The following is a 19,546-nucleotide window of genomic DNA, read 5'->3' as shown; positions in this document are numbered from 1 at the left end:
TGTTCTGGGTTCTGCTAAAAGTGTGATGAATAAGTTAGATATGGTCCCTCCCCTTAGACAACTCACAAAATAAAATAATTAGATAATGGAAAAGATACACTTTACCAGAAAAAAATACAGACTTTTCTCCTAGATAGGTATAAAGGTTGTATGGGTCCTTATCTGGTTTGGAATGGGTGATTCTGGAAATCAATAATGATAGAAATCATCTTTGTGTTGGGGTGATATGAATTTTTTTTCCCCTTCAGATCTACTCTTCACCCTTTTCAACTGCCCTATTTGCTGTGTGAAGGTGACCCATATGGACCCCATTGAAGGGGAATATATTTTGGCTTCTGCTTGGCTAAGTCAACAGGAAGCCCCCGTGACACTGCAGGGATGGGAACTCTCATGATACCTTGACCTTCAATGTAAGGCTACTGCTCCTCTCAAGGTGAACTTCTCCACGTGACTCCCCTTGAGGTCCAATATCTTCTCTCTCCATTATGGCTCAGAGGTGGTAACAACTCAACTGCTATTCACCACCTGCAGATTATTGCATGATTCCATGGGTTTCCCCTCTATCCACTTGAATCATTGTAAATAGTCTCTTTGTAAATGACTCATCCTTAAATTATTTCAATTTGAGTGTGTCTTCTGTTCCCCTATAGGACCCTGACTAACACCTTTGCTGTACCCAAGTTTCTATCCTTTATTTACTTATTCTGCTTACATCGATTGACATCACACCTTCAACCTGGTGTAGAGGACAACACTCAGATAGCGACAATAGAATACCTGCCTAAAATAAGCACTCGCACATACTCTTAGTAGGAACTTAATTTATATATATGTCAAAATTTTAAATGCACTTATCCTCTGACCCAGAAATACCATGTAAGGAATTTATCCTGTTCATTACAGTGTTATTTGTAGTAACAAGATACAGAAATCACTGGTTGTATACATTATGGTATATCCAAACAACAGGATGATGTGCAGATGTTAAAAAGAATACAATAGATCTGTATGCAATAATATTGAAAAGTCTCCAAGATATGTTAAGTGAGAAATCAAAGTACTCAATAGTATTTTATATACCTATTTGGGTAAAATATACAATATAGTGGGTCTGCTATATGACTGGGTCTACACATAAAATTTGTTTTTGTTTTCGTATTTTTTGGACATATTAAAAAAAAGAGATTTTGAAAGGGATATGACGAGAGACTAGGGAAGGGAGATTGTTACTTCACATTCTTTTAGCTTTCTGTGTCTGTTTTACTTTTTTTAAAAAAAATAACATGTGCTTAAATTAATTTTTTTAAATAACATAAAAATAGAAATAGAGATGTAATTTCAAGCCCCTGTTTTGCTTAGCTTAATAGAGGAGTTCTGAAATAATAGAGGAAATAACTCCCTAAAACAAATTTACAAGAAACAATATCAGTACATTAAACAATATCACTTGTGAAACCTGAAAGGGGGGCATTTTACTCCACTTATATCACATGAAAATCTACTGAAACTGACTTCAAAGGCTGAACCACATGTCCTTGACAGCCACCAGGGGCCTGTTAACATAACCTCTGCCTGTTTCCTCTTATTATTTTTGCAGTGCAATTATAACTGAAAGTTCCCAAACCTTGTAATTGTCAACTAACTTTTGGAAAATGCAAATGGTTGACCAAGGATTTAATGGGAAGGCCCCTCCCACCCTCTCTGAACTTCGTGGTGGTCTTTGGGTACAAAATGACCTAGCTGCAGCAATTCTCAAAGATGAACCAAAGAAGAAAATAGTTGTCTTTTCAGAAAGGGTTTCTTTGTGGACATCAAAGATCGCAGAGAAGAAATCTGTATAATATTATTTCCTTTTCCCGGAATTTACTGGCATCTATCCAAGGTTTTTCACTGAAAATTAACATCCTCCTGTGTACAGATAGGTTTGATATCTGAGCTCAACTGGCTCAGCCCATTTTTGTGCAAACGATATTAATATTCTGTCCATGCCTCAGGCACTCTTTTTAATCCAGCACAGTTTCATATCTCTTCTTCCTATTTCTGCTTTTCACAAATAAACACAACCAACCATAGATAGCAGATATTCCCGAAAGTACCAAATAATAGCTAATGCACATACAAAGCATTTTGAGCTTAAATTTCCTTTTAGAAGAATTCAGATCATAAGCATTGTAATTTCTGATAGAAACTTCCATGCACACAAGCGTATTGCATTAAATATTTTCCATTCTTCTTGCTTATTGACACAGCATCTATTGTGATTGTTACTCATATGCTATAAAGAGGCTAAAGAGGCAAAAAGGTGGAAGAAAACATTCCGTAGGTGGTCTTGCTCAATGAACAGGGAATACTATGTTATTTGTATTACTTCTGCTAACTCAAAGTATTACTCTTTGCTATTTTTGAATGATGTGATTAGTTCTCATCTATTGAACTACAGGTAGGCACTGGACTAAGCATATTACATGTATTATTGCATTTCAACTGCATGATAAACTTTGAAATAAAGATTCAATTCCTACTTTACAGATGAGAAATGGAAGTTCAGGAATAGTATCTGGGCTCCACACAGCTAATAAATGGCAGAGCCGGTGTTTGTCTTCAACGTACATGTCTTTTCTTCTAAAGCCCAAGAGTGGGACTAACATCACAGAGCTTTAAATGACCAAAGTGGCCGCTATTTTATCTCTAAAGAGAGTGAATTACCCCAAAGCCCCAATAACTTCCCTGCAGCCAAAATGAACCAGCAGGTAATATCCCAATGTAAAAAACCAAAGTTAGACATTTCTGAGATTTTTACCCCCTGATATTTTTCTGTCCCCATCTGCAGCCTGAAAAGACCCTTCTGTGGGTTTTCCTGGAAATATTCAGACTCTCCAAATCTCGACTTAGAAGGGCTTCTAGTCTACCATATTTGGGCAGCAGAACTACAAGGTGAAAGAGAGATGACAAAATTCAAGAGAACACATCACAAAAAGTCCCTTTCTGAATTGTTTTAAAACACAGACAATGGCCAAGAAGACCTTTGTTTATTAAAGAACAAGGTTTTCCTTTTCCAGAGAAACCGCTCTTATTACTTTCTCTATTAAGAAAAGGGCAATACTTAGGCTGAGTACAAAACCATAGCCATGGGCTTCCCTGGTGGCGCAGTGGTTGAGAGTCCGCCTGCCGATGCAGGGGACGCGGGTTCGTGCCCCGGTCCGGGAAGATCTCACATGCTGCGGAGCGGCTAGGCCCGTGAGCCGTGGCCGCTGAGCCTGCGCGTCCGGAGCCTGTGCTCCACGGCAGGACGGGCCACAACAGTGAGAGGCCCGCGTATTGCAAAAAAAACAAAACCAAACAAACCGAAAACTTCATAGCCATGAGGATCTTGGAGAAGAGCTTTAAAAAATGCATGAACTAAACCAAGAGCCACACTGACTGGACAATGGCATGCCTTCCTTTTGGTGATGTGCCTGTCCTCTCAGTAGATTGTGTGGCTCAGTCACCATATCCCTTTGAGCTCAGAGTCACTATCAGAGTGAATACTCCGCTATACAGTCAAAACCACAGAATGCAAAGGTTGAAGGGGCTACAGAGCCTTCAAAAATTTCAACGTTTCCAATTCCTCCCTACCCTAGCAACCCATCCCTCAACGCATATTCTACAGACGAAGGGTGACATGATGGTTGCCTTGCCAATAGATAGCTAAACTAGGACTCTAAACCGAATTTCTGAATTTCCAACCCTCTGCTCATTCCACAACATGGGAGGACTTCACTTTGAACCCTGGTTAACTTCTTAACAGTGGGCGACCAAAGTCTCTAAGTCTCAAATTTCCCCATCTGTAAAATGGGAAGATTAATGGTACTTGCAGGTTAATGCTGTGCTTGATACACAGTAAGTGCCAAGTTAATATGTTATCACCATCATCATCATCATCATCATTATTAATACAGTGTTTTCCAAATCAAAGTCTTATTCCCTAAGATGTCATATATATGGGCTTTAAAAATTACATTTAGGGCTTCCTTGGTGGCGCAGTGGTTGAGAATCTGCCTGCCTATGCAGGCGACACAGGTTCGAGCCCTGGTCTGGGAAGATCCCACGTGCCGCAGAGCAACTGGGCCCGTGAGCCACAATTACTGAGCCTGTGCGTCTGGAGCCTGTGCTCCGCAACAAGAGAGGCCGCGATAGTGAGAAGTCCGCGCACCGCGATGAAAAGTGGTCCCCACTTGCCACAACTAGAGAAAGCCCTTGCACAGAAACGAAGACCCAACACAGCCATAAATAAATAGATAAATAAATTTAAAAATTACATTTACCCTCTATGAATGCTCAATTGTCATCGTAAGTTGAATTAAGGTCAAGTGTAGCATAATATATACATAATACGTAATTCTTCCTCCTATTTACCCTTCTTCTGGATTAACTTCTAACATGATCAAGAGAAAGAACTCTGAATAACCAGGATAAGTGTTTTCAGTAAGACACAGGGGAATGGGGAGGCCCTCTGTATGGTCTGGCCCTTCATGTAATTTACCATCTCCTTCAACTACATGTTCCATGACAGTCATCAGCGTCACTATTCACCAACTGATATGCTTATGTCAGAAATACAGTGATCTTTTTCAACTACTTTTCTACTTTTTCATCCAACGCTTCAAGCTAATCAGTGACTTCAAGCTAATCCTCTAAGTTTTATCACTGTAATCTGTGTGTAATCTACCCCTTCTCTCCATTTTCACCATAATCACATAAATGTTGACTCTCATCATTTATGACTTTAATTATGCAAGAATCTCCGATTACTTCCCCCTCCCCATTTTCCACACTGCCGCCAAAGGTAACATCTAAAGCAAAAAAATAAGATTGTTTTTCCGTTTTGTCAATCAAAATCATTCAGGGGCCCCAACTGTCCACGGAATAAGGCCTAAATTCCTTGACAAGACATACAAGACAAAAAGCCCTCTTCAGCCTCAATTCCCAACAATTTCCACATCAAATTGTATGTCCAGAACATGTTGAAATACTTGTAGTTTCCCAAACACACCAAGATGTCTGGTCTTAATTTTTTCTTCTGATTAAAATGCTCTTCTCATTACACTATCTTGTTTGATGATTAACTTTTATATATCCTTCAAAACTCAGCTCAGGTTATACCTCCCTGAAAGCAGCCTCCTCTGTATCTAACAGCGCCCTGTTCTCACTTCCCAGGTCTCATTACTGTGAGTTTTATATGCCTCTATTACTGTACTGTTTTGGAATTTTTTACTTGTCTCTTTCCTCCACTAATTAGAACTTTCCTGGCTAGAGGGTAAGTGTTTTCTTCTTATTGGTACCCTCATGTCTATCCTAATACCTGGCAGGGAGTGAGTACTCAAATGATTTGTTTTAATGAATGAGAACCATCTAGACTCGTGACTGATAATCAGTTATTGCCACGTGATATTTCATTTGGTCCACATATTTCAGAGATGGAATGTTGGAGGAAGCTCCATGTACCCTTGGTTGTGGAGTGGATTCTCACAACCATGAAACAGGGTGTGCACAACCACAACTCCAGAAACCTTTAATCTGGTCTGGAATATGATGTAACACTGGCACCACCCTACGTCTTTCCTTCCAAAGAATACATTGGACCTTTAAATATGGTTTCCATCTGGGGTGATTAGAACCCAACATGATGTGATGCTCTCTCACAACTTCCATCCCTCCATCCCAGAGTCATCAGTGGAATTTTGAAATCTTCATAGAAAATACAGGATGAATAATTATAAATACTTTTTCACACAATAACTCCAAATTGTAGGTGAGGGGTAGGGTAGTCGTTATCTTTGATATGAAATATGGTTAGTTCCACAGGCATGCATTCACATGTTCAGAGCTTTATGGTAATTTGTTGATGGAAAGCACTACAGTTTCTTAAAAATTTTCAGAACAACAATATGATAATAAGTACTGTTTATGTGCCAAGACTCACTCTAAGCTCATTACACGTACTGACTTATTCGATTCTCCCAACAACCACAATGAGGTAACTACCATTATTCCCTCTCTCTTAGCGATAGAAATTGAGGCTCAGAGATTTGTCTTTGTTCATCTTTTAATTGCTTGTACCTAGTATGGTTAACATTCAGATAATTTTTGAATGAATGAATGAATAAATAAATACCACACTACCATTAGTTAGCCATTGTGATTTTTATTCCTGTCAGCGGAAGGAAAATAATGTTTCTCTACCTGAGATGACACGACCACATATGAATTAACATTTGAAGTATCTTTCACTTTCTCAAAAAGAAGATTATGAAGCATTCTCATTTTAAAATAGAGATAACAGCTCCTTAAGTTTCTGTGTCATACACTTGACATTTCACTTTTTCCAAAAGTCTGTCCTTTACACTACTGTGCAATTTCAGTATGATATATGATATGTATCAAACCTTTCCTTAACCATGTATCCAGCAATTAGTCATTCAATGTGCCAGACACTCTCCGAGATGTCAAGGAAACCAAGACGGATACGATAAAGCTCCTCTTAGGAGCTCATAACTAAATGGAGGAGACATGCAGGCAACCACGATAATACTCGTATCTGTTAATACTGAGTACATGCTTAGTGCATTTTGTACACATTTTCTCATTTAATCTTGACAGGGAACTTCCAAGGTAAGCTGAGAAAATCAAGGGTGTAATTGGTCCAAGGTCACTTAACTAATAAAGGCTGAGTTAGGATTTAAACCTAGGACTGTCCAATCTCAGGGCTCACCGTAAGACATTATGAGACAACACGTTAAGGACTTTAATCCAGGCTGAATAGAGAAGGCAGGGTAACAGAGGAGAGAGAAAGTAATTCTTCCACCGGCAGAGAAAGGAAAGTCTGTGTGTATTTCTACACTCACATATATGAGTTGAAGAAAGCTTCATAGAAGAGAAGATATTTTAGCTGTGGAGAGAAGTTAAACTCACAAAACAATCGGTTAAGGTCCCAGAGCTATGCAAGAGATTGATGACTTCAAAGTAATTAGCACAATATTGTAAATCAACTATACTTCAATAAAAAAAAAGAGTAAATTAGCTGTTGCTGGAAAATTAGCTACATATAAGGGAGTGGCAATAGATGATGTGGTTGTCCATATGCTAAGAAACTTGTACTCTGCCTTACTGGAAATGGGATTTTAAGCAGGAAAATGATGGTTGGGTTTGAATTTGTATAAAAGATCGTTAGCTATCTATAAAGGATCATTTGGGAAGAAGAAAGATTGGAGGCAAACACATTAGTCTCGACAACAGCAACTAAGGATCTGACCCAGAGAAGTAGCGAGGTTGGGGCTGGAGAAGAGGTCACGAGTAACAAAGATATTTAAAACAAAGAATCAATAGAATGCATGGATTGAATGTGGGCATGCTTACGGTTTGGCAATCTATTGAATTTAGCCCTGTAGCACAAGGTTATTTCTGCAGCTGTCTTGAGTGGCTATGGAATTAAGATAATAACTGATTTTACCAGGCACTTACTATGTGTCAGATATCATTTTAAGCCATCACAACAAACCCATGTGGTAGGTACTATCATTATTCCCATTCCATGGCTATAGAAAGTGAGGCACAGAGAATTTAAATAATTTCCCCAAGGATATAGAGCTATGGTAATGCAGACTGTGAAGCTCTGCCCAGACTCCCTTTAGGATCAGGACATATTCCTCTAATGGCTGGCCATGTTGCTACCTGACTGTCCTCAGCTCCTAGCCCCAGTAAGGGAAGACAGCCATATTGCCCAAAGTCATGATACCCTTCCTAGTGGCAGCCTGCAACCAATGATTGATAGATACAGGGTTACAAAGGCCCTCCCCAGCTTCACTTAACTCTGAAAGCCCATTCCAGCTTCACACAAGTTTGGCTTTGATGAGAATCCACATAGCTCTACTTCTTTTTTTGCCCAATCCTGCTTCCCTCCTTAATCCCCACAGTGTTGATCTCAAGAGCACTCCTTAATTAACATCCTACACACCTATCTTCATCTCAGAGTCTGCTCTCTGAGGAATCCCTTCTGAACAGCCACCAAATGAAAGGGCTAGCATTTGAACTCAGATAGATTGGTTATAATAGCCATGGTTTTAAACACTTTTCTATATAGCTCTGCAAAGTCAAAGACCCTAGGGCAATGCCCAGGACTGCAAAAATGATTCTCAACTCATCATGACTTCTACTTTTTGTATTAGTTCATAATGCAGAACAGTCATTCAATAAAATTATACTTGAAAAGAAGATAATTGAGAAGATGTTGAACCAGGTACTGTCAAAATCAAGGGAGGAGAAGGTTTCGAGAAACAGGAACTAGTCAACTACGCCAAGTACTGAAGGAAGATTAAATGGGATAAGGACTAATAAACGTCCAATGGCTCTGGCAATGGGATGGTTTGAGCAATCCAAGTGAGTTCTGTTGACGTGACATAATGTAAGCATAAATTATACTGCTGTGTTACAGACAGAATGGGATGATGAGAAAATGAGATGATGAGAGAATGTAAAGATGAGGAGTGATTGTAAACTGTGATGTCAAGGAACTTGGCTTTCAAAGGAGCCAGGATAGAGTCTTGGTGCTTTCTAACATTGCTCATGTGTTAAGGTTGAGTTGGGTCTATGTCTGCTGCATAAGCACAAGAAGCCTGGAGTAATACGGTTTGTCATAAATTTTAAGCAAACATCTGAGCTTCTGTGAACACTCATTTGCACCACATCTTCTCCTTTCTCAAGAACTGGAGGTTCCCAGAAGTGAATCCTCAAACCCCACACTGTGATGTGGTCAAGCCGAGTGCTTAGTCACTTTGTGCTTGGTGTCCGTACTGTCGATTTTTTGGAAGCCCAAGTTTCCCCTAACATCTTGCCCCACCATTACACTATGAAGCACACCAGGAACTGTTTCAGGTAAGAAGTTCCTGACCCAAGGCCACAGGGGTGGGTGGCCCAGGGGAATTAACCACAGAAAGTATTTCCCACAAACCCACAGAGCACAGAACCCATGTTTGAAATGCTGGTGCTTGTGCTTGTTTATTCTCAGCAGACTGCAGTACCGAGCATTATGTAAGAGAGGCAAGAGCAGCTAAAACTTTAAAAAATAATCTCTGTGGTAAATTTGAAAACAAATGTTGGACTGGAATATTTCAGATGTTCCACTCAGTGGATTGAATTGCTAGATATTTCAGTATCACTTTCTTTCCATTTAGCTTTGGAAAGCAAAGATAAAATGCATGACCTCACAGTCAATTTCCACATTCTGGAAGGAACAGACACTGTAGATTTGAGCTGGAGACCGAGCTCTGAAGTATGGTGCTACGCAGATGCAAATACGTGCTACCTCAATTGTATGAATATCTTATAGAAAGTGGGGTCTTTTTGTTAGTTATAATAATCCATGTAAACTCCCAGCTCACTGTAACTGGGTTGAGAGATGACATGTCAATGGTCTTGCCCAGACCTCTTGTAGCTTAAAAAAGACTAGTGTGAGAACTTGATAAATTAAAAAACCTCCCTCAGGTTCCCTTTTGAACCATTTTAACAAGTATAACTTTTATTCTATAAAACTTGGAAGCAAGAAATTTCACATTATTCTCTTTCAGTAAATCAGATGGCCTGTTCTGACCTTCCATGTTTCTGAAAAAAGAAAATGTAACCAAGCTTCAATATGACACTTCCTCCTCAGTGTAATACAAGAACAGTAAAGGTTTCATGCCATCTAGGTATTCAATGAAGGTCACTCTGCCCACTACCCTTAAAAGGCACCTCATTATAGATGTGTCTGTGTGAACATTTGTGTATGCGTGTGTGTATGTGTGTCCACGTGTGTTTTGTGTGTTGGGGGGAGGAGGCAATTCTACCTGAAGGGCTGAGCCTTAAGAGTCAGCGCCCAGCATCCCAAGACCATCCATGTGGCCATTCCCATTTGAGATCACACACATAATCGAGGCCCTACAAGGGGTCCTACTATTAAAGACCACAAGTAAAATGTCATCTCCCCCAATCTCTGGGAAAGCTCTAAAAATATTAAAAAAGGTTTTTTTCCTGGGCTTCCCTGGTGGCACAGTGGTTGAGAGTCCGCCTGCCGATGCAGGGGACGCGGGTTCGTGCCCCTGTCCAGGAACATCCCATGTGCCGCTGAGCGGCTAGGCCCGTGAGCCATGGCCGCTGAGCCTGCGCGTATGTTTTTTCCTAATTTGTTCCACTTCCACCTTTCCCAATTCTTGAAGCCTTTCTTCATAAAAAGTGAGACCAAAGGTCCCAAAGAATATTCTAGGAATGGGTAAGAAATAAATGCTAGGTAACCATCAACTTTGTCTTTTGTCAAAAGCTACTTGTCCCCTACCCAACCAGAGGCATGGAAACACAAAGTTTAAAACACTTTCTTGAAATAGAAGCCTGAAAAAGTCACAGTTTTTTCTTACAACAAAACAAATTTAAAATCTAAACTGTGCTGTATACTCTTCACCTCCCAGCCCTTATCACATTAGCATGTTTCTGACAAACAAGACCTCCCAGAAGGAATATGTGTCCGTGTGCTCTGGACAAAAGCAGCTGGAGTACAGGACTGTCACAGCCTCTCTTAAAACAAAAACAGCAACAAAAAATCCTGCTTCTGCCTCTTACAAAGCTATTTCTCTGATTTCAAGTGAGGGTTTGTAATTGCAGCTTTCATAGATTGTCTTTACATCCAATAAATTGATTGAAAGATAAATACAGAATGGGGTGCTTCTTTTGCTGAAAGATGTAATGATTGAGATATACATTCTAACAGAAACAACATCATTGTTCTGTTTCACTAAATGTTATCCATTCTTTCAACATCACTAAAATTTAAAACCAGAATATTTTCCAATTTTCATAGAAATCACAAAGGGAGAACTAAGCTGAATACTTAACGTGTTTAGAAACTGGGAATTTTAAACCATTCTCTGGAACATAAGTAATCTCAGTTTTAGTTCTGTTCATTAAATTCTATTGCACCATTTCTCCTTCCACAACTCAGTCACTTTTATCCCACATTTAAAAAGTACTCTCTACCAAGTTCTCTGCTTCTCTCTGAAGTTTCCTTTAAAAATACCAACCTCAAAAATATCTGGTCAGAAATATCATCCAATTATTCATTCTACAAATGGGATACATAAATGAAACAAATAAATATAGATCCTTGCATTCTTGGAATTTATATTGGGGGAAATGGATGGAAGACAGGCAATAAATAATAAACAGAGTAAGCAAGTAAAATACATGGCATACTACATGGTGATTAGTGCTACAGAAAAAACACAGCGGAGTCAGCAATATTGGGAAGAGAGAAGTGGCTTGTGGTTTTAAATAGGGTAGTTGGGTGAGCTTTATTCAGACAGCAATATTTAGGGAAAGGTTTGAAGCAGGTGCACGTACAACCAGGTGGGTGTCTGAGGGACGAGCACGGATGACGGTAGCTGCCGCTAATGATCAGGTGTCCAATGCAAAGGTCCTCAAGCAGGAGGTGCCTGTTGAATAGGAGGAAGATCAAGGAATCCAGAGTGAGCAAGGGGAGACTAATAAGGGGCAATGCCAGAAAGACAGAAGGAGGGTCTCCTGGCATTTTCAGGATTTTGGCATTTACTCAGTGAGATGTAAGTCGCTGGAGGATTTTTTAACAGAAGAACGTCACGACCCTTCTTACATTTTAGAAAGATTACTTTGACTGCTGAGTTGAGAACAGTCTGGGGAGGACTGGTTAGAAGGCTACTGCAAAGATCCAGGCAATAGGTGATTGTAGTTCATACAAGGGTGGAAGAAGAGGAGGTGGTAAGAAGTTCTCACTTTGTCACTTTCTAGATCTTTTTTTTTTAAATAAATCTATTTATTTATTTATTTATTTTTGGCTGTGTTGGGTCTTCGCTGCTGCGCGGGTTTTCTCTAGTTGTGGCGAGCAGGGGCTACTCATCGTTGCGGTGCGCGGGCTTCACAGTGCAGTGGCTTCTCTTGTTGCGGAGCACGGGCTCTAGGTGCACAGGCTTCAGTAATTGTGGCTCGAGGGCTCTAGATCGCAGGCTCAGTAGTTGTGGCGCACTGGCTTAGTTGCTCCACAGCATGTGGGATCTTCCCAGACCAGGGCTCAAACCCGTGTCCCTTGCATTGGCAGGTGGACTGTTAACCACTGCGCCACCAGGGAAGTCCCTAGATCTATTTTGAAAGAAGAGCCTAAAGGATTTCCTTAGAAATCGGATGTGGGAATGTGAAAAAAATGGGCTGCTTTTCCCAATGTCATTACGCTGCATGAATGATGAACTCTTCTTCTACCTCTTCCCCACCTCAAGCAAATTTCTTCTGCTTAGTGCTGAAATCGTTTTTATATAACGCTAACATTTCACCTAGATTTTTATATCTTTGCTATTTTATCCAGCACAGACTTAGATGGGAAATAAAAGGTTTAAGGGGCACAAATGCTTGACTGTGGGAGGGCCCTGCCTGTCTGAAAGGGGATGCTGATAGTTTCTTTGTTTTTCATTTGCTCTCCTTAAAAAAAACTGGCCAGTGCTTAAATTGTCACAGAACAATTTATGAGGCCGATCTAATTTACTTTTGACAATTCCATCACCGTCTGACAGTTAACAGCTTTTATTTTACTCTGAAACATCAAGATATTCTATTTGGATGTTGCTGGGAGAGAGGCGAGAGGAATCTTGGCATTTGAGCAAGACGATTGCAATACCATGAGACAGCCTTGCCGATATTTGTCCCAAAGGCAGCTTTATGGGTAATGATGATCAAGAATATAGATCAGTTGACTAAGCTGTTTTACATACGTCAACCTATGTAATCTTTGCAGCAAACCTGTGGATTATGTGCTGTTGGCTGCATGGTACAGAGGAACATATTGTCTCACGGAGGTGTACTGATATCCCCAAGTCATGTCACTGATAAATGACAGAGCCAGGCTCAAAATTGGGGTCAAAATTTAACTCTAGTAATATTTCCACGATGTTGCAGTTGATGGATCTGGAAAGAGAAACTGGACCATAAAATAACTTTATTATTTCACAGTCTTGTTAAGGATGGGTCTTTCCAGGAACATATGGTGATGGTGGCTAATAAGTTTATAGGATTTCTAAGGGCCTTGACCTGAGATGCAGATTCAGCCAGGATGAAACCCTGCCTATTCCACTTCCCTCCAGAGGGAAGCCTTCAGCCTCTACTGGCTCCAGCAGGAGTAATTCCTGCCAGCCCCTATGCTTTGACTGCAGAGGACGTTCATTCTCTGCCCCTAAACTCCTTATAGAGTGTCCCTATCTTAGATATAATTGCTGCTGTACTTCATCTGCAGGGACTAAAGTTCTATGACAAATGAGAGGACCTGTGTATGAAGTCTACAGTGCTGTGAAGCCCTTTAAGAAAGTTTAAGTCCTGTTAGTATAAATCTGGAAATAATGTAATACATGTCCCCTCGACAGAATAGAAGAATAAAATGTCACCATCTGCCTTTCCCTAAAATAATATGAATGGGGCTAACACCATGGATTTAAATTGAGGCAGCTTGTAAAATTAAGGAAATAGAAAGTACAAAATTCATTCCATCAGAAGTTTATTGATTTTCCAATTAACACTGAAAGTTTGCTCCTAAAATCTGTGCTTACTGGCTCAGAAATGAAGTATGCCAGTGGATAATAATTGACATGAATTGCTACATTCCATATATCATCCACAATGTCAAAATGACTGGTAATGAGCAAGTTCTAGTTGTTTAAACACTCTACAACTGAAGTAGCATCATTAGAAAAGATAAAGATTGCACAGCATGAAATTTCTGTGCATTTTTAATGATTCTAGTTTAAAACAAACATACAGAAACAATATATTTCTAGGTGAATTTGATTTAAGCATACTAAAGAGAAGCTTAGTTTCTCAAGAAGGACTAGGCACTTTTAAAAAAACCAAAATTTAATTAAGTACAATTTTTGGAACTGATTCAAGATTGCTAGTCTTTTAACCTTCAGGCCATTTTAGGATGCTTATAATGAAAAACTGCAAAGAATCTTCACCATTATACTTGTGCCCGTGGGAAACTGGTGGACAGAAATCATTTGCTAACTCAGCTACCTTTTTGTATTGCCTTTATTGAATACACAGCTTCAGGGTACTAGGTTCATCCACAACTGCAGAGATACTATTAAGCTTAACTGTTAATCAGAACCTTGGAATTTAACACCTAGTATTTAGCAACCTGTACTAGGTATCTGTGTGCATCTCTTAGGTAAACACAGTTACAAAACAAACCTGGAAACCATTACTCTAGCTTTTGGAAAAGTTAAAAACTTCTAAAATGTTTATTTGAATAGGGAATTTTTAATTGATGTATTCCAAGCACCAAAAACAGTTCCTGGTAAACAGTTGGGTTCTCAATAAATATTTATTGAATGTTGGTTAAATGAATAGATGTTCTATTTTTTGCACCAACATTTAATCATTTCAGCAAATGTGAGTGCTTACTCTATGCTAAGCAATATGCTAGGTCCTAGGAAAGGTAGAAGGAGGCAGAAGAGCCAAAGACCCAGTTCACAACCTTAAGTAGCTAGTGACCTAGTAGGGCAGGATAAAAGGAGGCAAAGAAGCCAGGCTAGGAATGAGCTCTGTGTGATCATGGAAGAGAGGACTACTGCCTGTCTGAGGAGGTCAGACAAGACTTTGAAGAGGACAGGATACTTGATTTCGGTATTGTGAGGGAGACATGCTGAGAAATGAATGAAACCTCACAGCATAAATGATGAATCAGTTTCCTTTCTCTTTCTTTGTTTCTTCCTTTCTTTTTTCTTCTTCAAAAGTCAATTCTTATCACTCTTTAAGAAGCCAGATAACATCATACTGAAATTTTAACTGGGCTGCAAAGCTTTATTAACTGCTTGTTTCTTGGATTAGGCCTTCAAACGAACAGGATGTATTAAATGTCAAGCACTTAGAGAACGAACTTATGGTTCCCCGGGGGGAAGGGTGGGAGGCAGGGATAGTTAGGGAGTTTGGGATCGACGTGTACACACTGCTACATTTAAAATGGAAAACCAACAAGGACCTACTGTACAGCACAGGGAACTCTGCTCAGTATTATGTAACAACCTAATTGGGAAAAGAATTTGAAAAAGAATAGATACATGTATATGTATAACTGAATCACTTTGTTGTACATCTGAAACTAAACAACATTGTTAATCAACTATACTCCAATACAAAATAAAAAGTTAAAAAAAAATGCCAAGCACTGTCTGTGCCCAGTGTCAGGCACTCATCAATGTAGGAGGCAGCACAATCCCTGCCCTAGAGGACACCCCTCCTGTGTGTCATCTGAGCATGTCCTTGGGTTGGGAAGACCTCCCTTCCCTCAGGAAAAAGCTTTGAAGCTGAGACCTGATGAGTGAGAGTAGAGACAAACAGGGGAGGAAAAACAAAAACAAAACAAAAAACAGGAGTGGGTGGAAAGGAGAGAAAGACCTTCCAGGACGAGGGAGGAGCATGTGTGATGCCACCCATTCCCATAGGCTCCAAAGACCAATTTCTTGGGAATCCTTAAAATGAATGGCTTCAAGAGCAAATGGAAAACAGGTTTTCCTGTCACTCCTCCCCCACTTGACTATCTCCCTTCACTGCACTGACAGCCTGTACTGACAGGGAACTTGCTTTCCCTTTTCCGGTATTCTCCGCCCACTGACCCGGAAGTTGCAAGCCGCAGGTTTCTTGGAACTGCGAATATTGTTTGAACTCCAGCTAAAACTGGAGATGTGTTTTGAGTCACAATATGCAAGCATATTTATACCATCTGTTTATGACACTTACAGGTGGACACTATGATTCATTACACATGCTGCATACTAAACATAGACTCTTGGAAAATCCTGAGCCCTGGAGATTCGTTGGGTACCAGTCAGTGTGCAGAAGGAGAAGGCAGTGAGAATCTTTTCTTAGAATTTTATAACTTGTCAAATAAAATCCTTATCTTGAAGAAAATGTTTTTGAAAGTGTTTCATAAAATGGATTAAGTAGATGAAGATGGAGGAAGTAGAGTGGCAAAATATATACTATTATGACCAGTTATGGAAGATTCTACTCTTCTGTGGGTGGTGTGTATGTATATACAAATGGGCACATGTATTAAAGAATCAGAAAATATTTGGTAACTATGGGGCCAGAAACAAGTCATCTCTGTGTCAGAAGGAAGGATTCGGTTCTGAGACAATTACTTCTTTCTCCTCAGTAATGTTTCTACCTGATTTGGACTTAGCTTGTGCTTCTTATCTTCATATGCAAGTAATTCCTTAGTTGTTTTTTTTAAAAATCATATCAGGACCCTTCTGATCCCAATACACAGAGACCTAAATATCGAGCCACAGGATATATCCATCCTTTTGTTTTTAGAGATGATTCTCCCTTTCTATAAATTAGGAATACTACCACCACAAGCCAAGGCTGGTATCACTCCAGCCGTTCTCTGTTTCAGCCAAATGTGCAAACTTTTAACAGCCTCATAAATAACAACTTGTAAAGTAGTTTCAATAAGCATGTATCTCAAAGTCAAGCTGTCTGGTGGGGACCCGTCCCCTTGGGGAAGTAGAAACATCCAAAAGAGTCAAGGAAGAAAGAACTCACTGCTGTATTCAATTAGTTGAGAAACCATCAAAGTAAATAAGGCAATACCTTCAAGAACACACAAAAAAGGAGGCAGTGAAGTAGAACAGATTAAAAGAAAAAGGAGAAGTCTGTTTTAGCTACCAAGTGACCCCAGGGGTGAAGAATAATTTCTTCTCCAGGACAATTTTAGTAAAGGTCTCCTAGCAAGACGGCTCGGTGGAAACGATTTCTTTTCATGTTTGTGGGGAACTGATGAAGTTTGCAGGAAACACAGGCAGTTTAATTCCAAACAAAGTGCAGTAGGTCAGTTAGAGGGAGCAACTTCAGAACTCTTCTGTCCTCTCCTAGAATACTAATGGCTTTGAGAAGTCCCAGTGGTCATGACGTAAGTCACTTACATCTTAAGAGACAGTCCAGAGGAAAAGTTCCTTAACTCTGTATCAACTCAAGATGGCTTTCACAGAATTCTCAGCCGTCTCAAACAGATAGCTAATAATACTCATCTCACAAAATTATTTTCAGCCATAAATTTTTCAGTAACTTTATTGAGGCCTACTACCTGCCAGGATTTGTGTCAGGCTGAAGAAATGCCCAGATACACAAGGTCTCTGATTTCAGGAGTGAGAATGAGAAAAGTATCATTAGATATTTATACAGTTATTAATATAAAATCACAGAAGTATGACTATAGTGTTATAGAATCATCAAAGGGATAACTCTATCTGGAAGAAGCAATAAATAAGAGAGCAAATTCCAAAGTATAAATCTCAGTAAGAGGTTCAGTGAATATGCTGTAAGTTTTCCCTCAATCACTGCCTATGTACCTGTGAAAGCCACAACAAATCAATCACTGCACTCATTTTGACAGAGCTGAGTTTCAGCCTCAGAATCCTTCTCAACACAGATGATCACCACCAATAAGTCAAAGCTAGCATGGACCCTACTTGCTAATCTGGCTCTCTACAAATGCAAGGAATTGTTATTAGTATAGTTTTGAGAGCAGTTATCCATCCAAACTGCCCATTGTCAAAGGGTATCAGTTGGATCAATTATTTAAAGGGCACAAGACCAAGTATCAGATGATCCACATTCACGCCTTAGCTTTGTGACTGTGGCTAAACCTTACATCAAAAATTCCTTCATTGGGGCTTCCCTGGTGGTACAGTGGTTGAGAGTCCGCCTGCTGATGCAGGGGACACGGGTTCGTGCCCCGGTCCGGGAAGATCCCACATGCCGCAGAGCGGCTAGGCCAGCAAGCCATGGCTGCTGAGCCTGCGTGTCCGGAGCCTGTGCTCCGCAACGGGAGAGGCCCCAACGGTGAGAGACCTGCGTAACGCAAAAAAAAAAAAAAAAAAAAAAAAAAAAAAAATTCCTTCATTGTCAGAAATGGGAAATTATTCTGAAAGTGTTAAATGTTAAATATAAAAGTATTATATATAAGAGTACTTTGAAAACTGAAGTGTTAAACCAACAAAAGATGTGGGTGATCATGATAATGTCCCTCATTATACTCGTGGTATTGGTTTTAACTAATTTTTCCGTAGTATTCTGGGAATTCTCCCATGGCATTACCCCTCCTCCCCACCTTGCAAAATCCAGGATAAGTATATTAAAATGAAACTCAAAGGTATCCTTAAAGGGGAAAAGAAGTTTAAAAATGTGAAAGAGGGAAGAGATGGGAGAGGTCCTGTGTAGTAATGTAGTGGTTTCAGAGCAAGGGTTTGGAAGCCAGATTATGTCGGTGTGAATCTTGCATCTGCCACTAGCTGTGTGACCCTGGGCAAATTACTTACTCTCTCTGGTCTCTATATTCTCATCTGTAAAGTGAGGTTAACAGAACCTGATTCCTAATGATGCTGTAAGGCTCAAAGGAAATAATATGTGTAAACCTTGCAACAGTGCCCATTACGTGCTTAGCACACAATAAATAGGAGACATACTTTTATTCATTAAATAGAAATTTGTTGCATGTCTGCTAAGTGCCATATCCTCAGCAGTGTGCGACTGCTTCCCTCAACTCTCAACAAATCTCAGATTTGTTCTGTTTAAGATGAACATTGCAATAGGATGAACCCAAGGATAGTCTGTGTTTCTTATCAAGAGAGTTTCCTAGCTGTGGGGAAAAGATCAAGAGTGTTTACAAAATCTGTAATCTTAAAGATAAAATACTGTGTAAAGAAGAAGTCACCTTTCCCTCTCTTCCTCCTTCTTCCCTCCCTTTCTCTTTCCTTCCTTCCTCCTTTCCTCCCTCCCTTCCTCCCCCCTTTCCTTCCCACTATATCCTTTGAGAGTTTATTATGCATTAGATTTTATGGTAGAAATCTCAAAACTTTGTGCTATGGTGAATCCCTCAGAAATATTGGGAGCTTTGTTATTGCCCATAAATCCAGTGGTTCTTTAGAATGCAGCTTAAATTATCCTGTGAAAGTGTAAACTGATTCACTGTAGTAAAGCATTAAAGGTTAGTTTCCTAAATTCTAGGGTCTCCAACTTTGTTGTAATATTCTTCTTTATCAGAAAAGATATTATTGAGGATTAATCTCCAATGAGTATAATATGAATTTATAAATTATGTAGAACTACTATAATAAATAATATATTGCTTATTAAAAGTCACTAACAGTGGAACAAATGAGATAAAATAAATAAATGCTCTAGTATTTCTTTTTGTACCTCAATGGATTGCTCTGTGCACACCCATGGGATTCTCATACCTCATGTAGAAGACCTCTCTTCTATGGAATTTATATAGGTAGAAGAGAAATATATAACTATAAAATGAAGAAAAGTCTTTTCTTTTTATAAGGCCAACACCTTGAGAAATAATTGGCAACTTTTACTCTCTGCCATGCCAGATAAGACTTTACTAGAGGTTCGATATGCGATAAAAATTTCTCAAAAAATGCAACACATTTTCTTGTGATGCGTTGCCTTTTAATTG

The 19,546-nt window shown here is 39.6% G+C and overlaps 1 protein-coding gene across 2 annotated transcripts in view; it reads right to left on the bottom strand.

Annotated features, from left to right (window-relative positions):
* Window positions 1-19,546, bottom strand: part of COLEC10 (collectin subfamily member 10) — a 117,296-nt gene that overhangs the window by 65,390 nt on the left and 32,360 nt on the right. Inside the window, exon 1 of one of the 2 annotated variants that reach the window (XM_060128106.1) lies at window positions 2,801-2,919. The exons of the other annotated variant lie outside the window; for it this stretch is intronic. The gene's annotated coding sequence lies outside the window, so the exon portion shown is untranslated. Of the gene's footprint in view, window positions 1-2,800; window positions 2,920-19,546 lie in introns of those variants that run through there. 2 annotated transcript variants of the gene reach the window in all.

The sequence above is a fragment of the Lagenorhynchus albirostris genome, chromosome 17 (assembly GCF_949774975.1).
Source record: "Lagenorhynchus albirostris chromosome 17, mLagAlb1.1, whole genome shotgun sequence".
In the NCBI taxonomy this organism is placed as follows: domain Eukaryota; kingdom Metazoa; phylum Chordata; class Mammalia; order Artiodactyla; family Delphinidae; genus Lagenorhynchus; species Lagenorhynchus albirostris.
The sequence above is the reverse complement of the archived record's forward strand: the minus strand, read 5'-3'. Positions and strand labels throughout refer to the sequence as shown.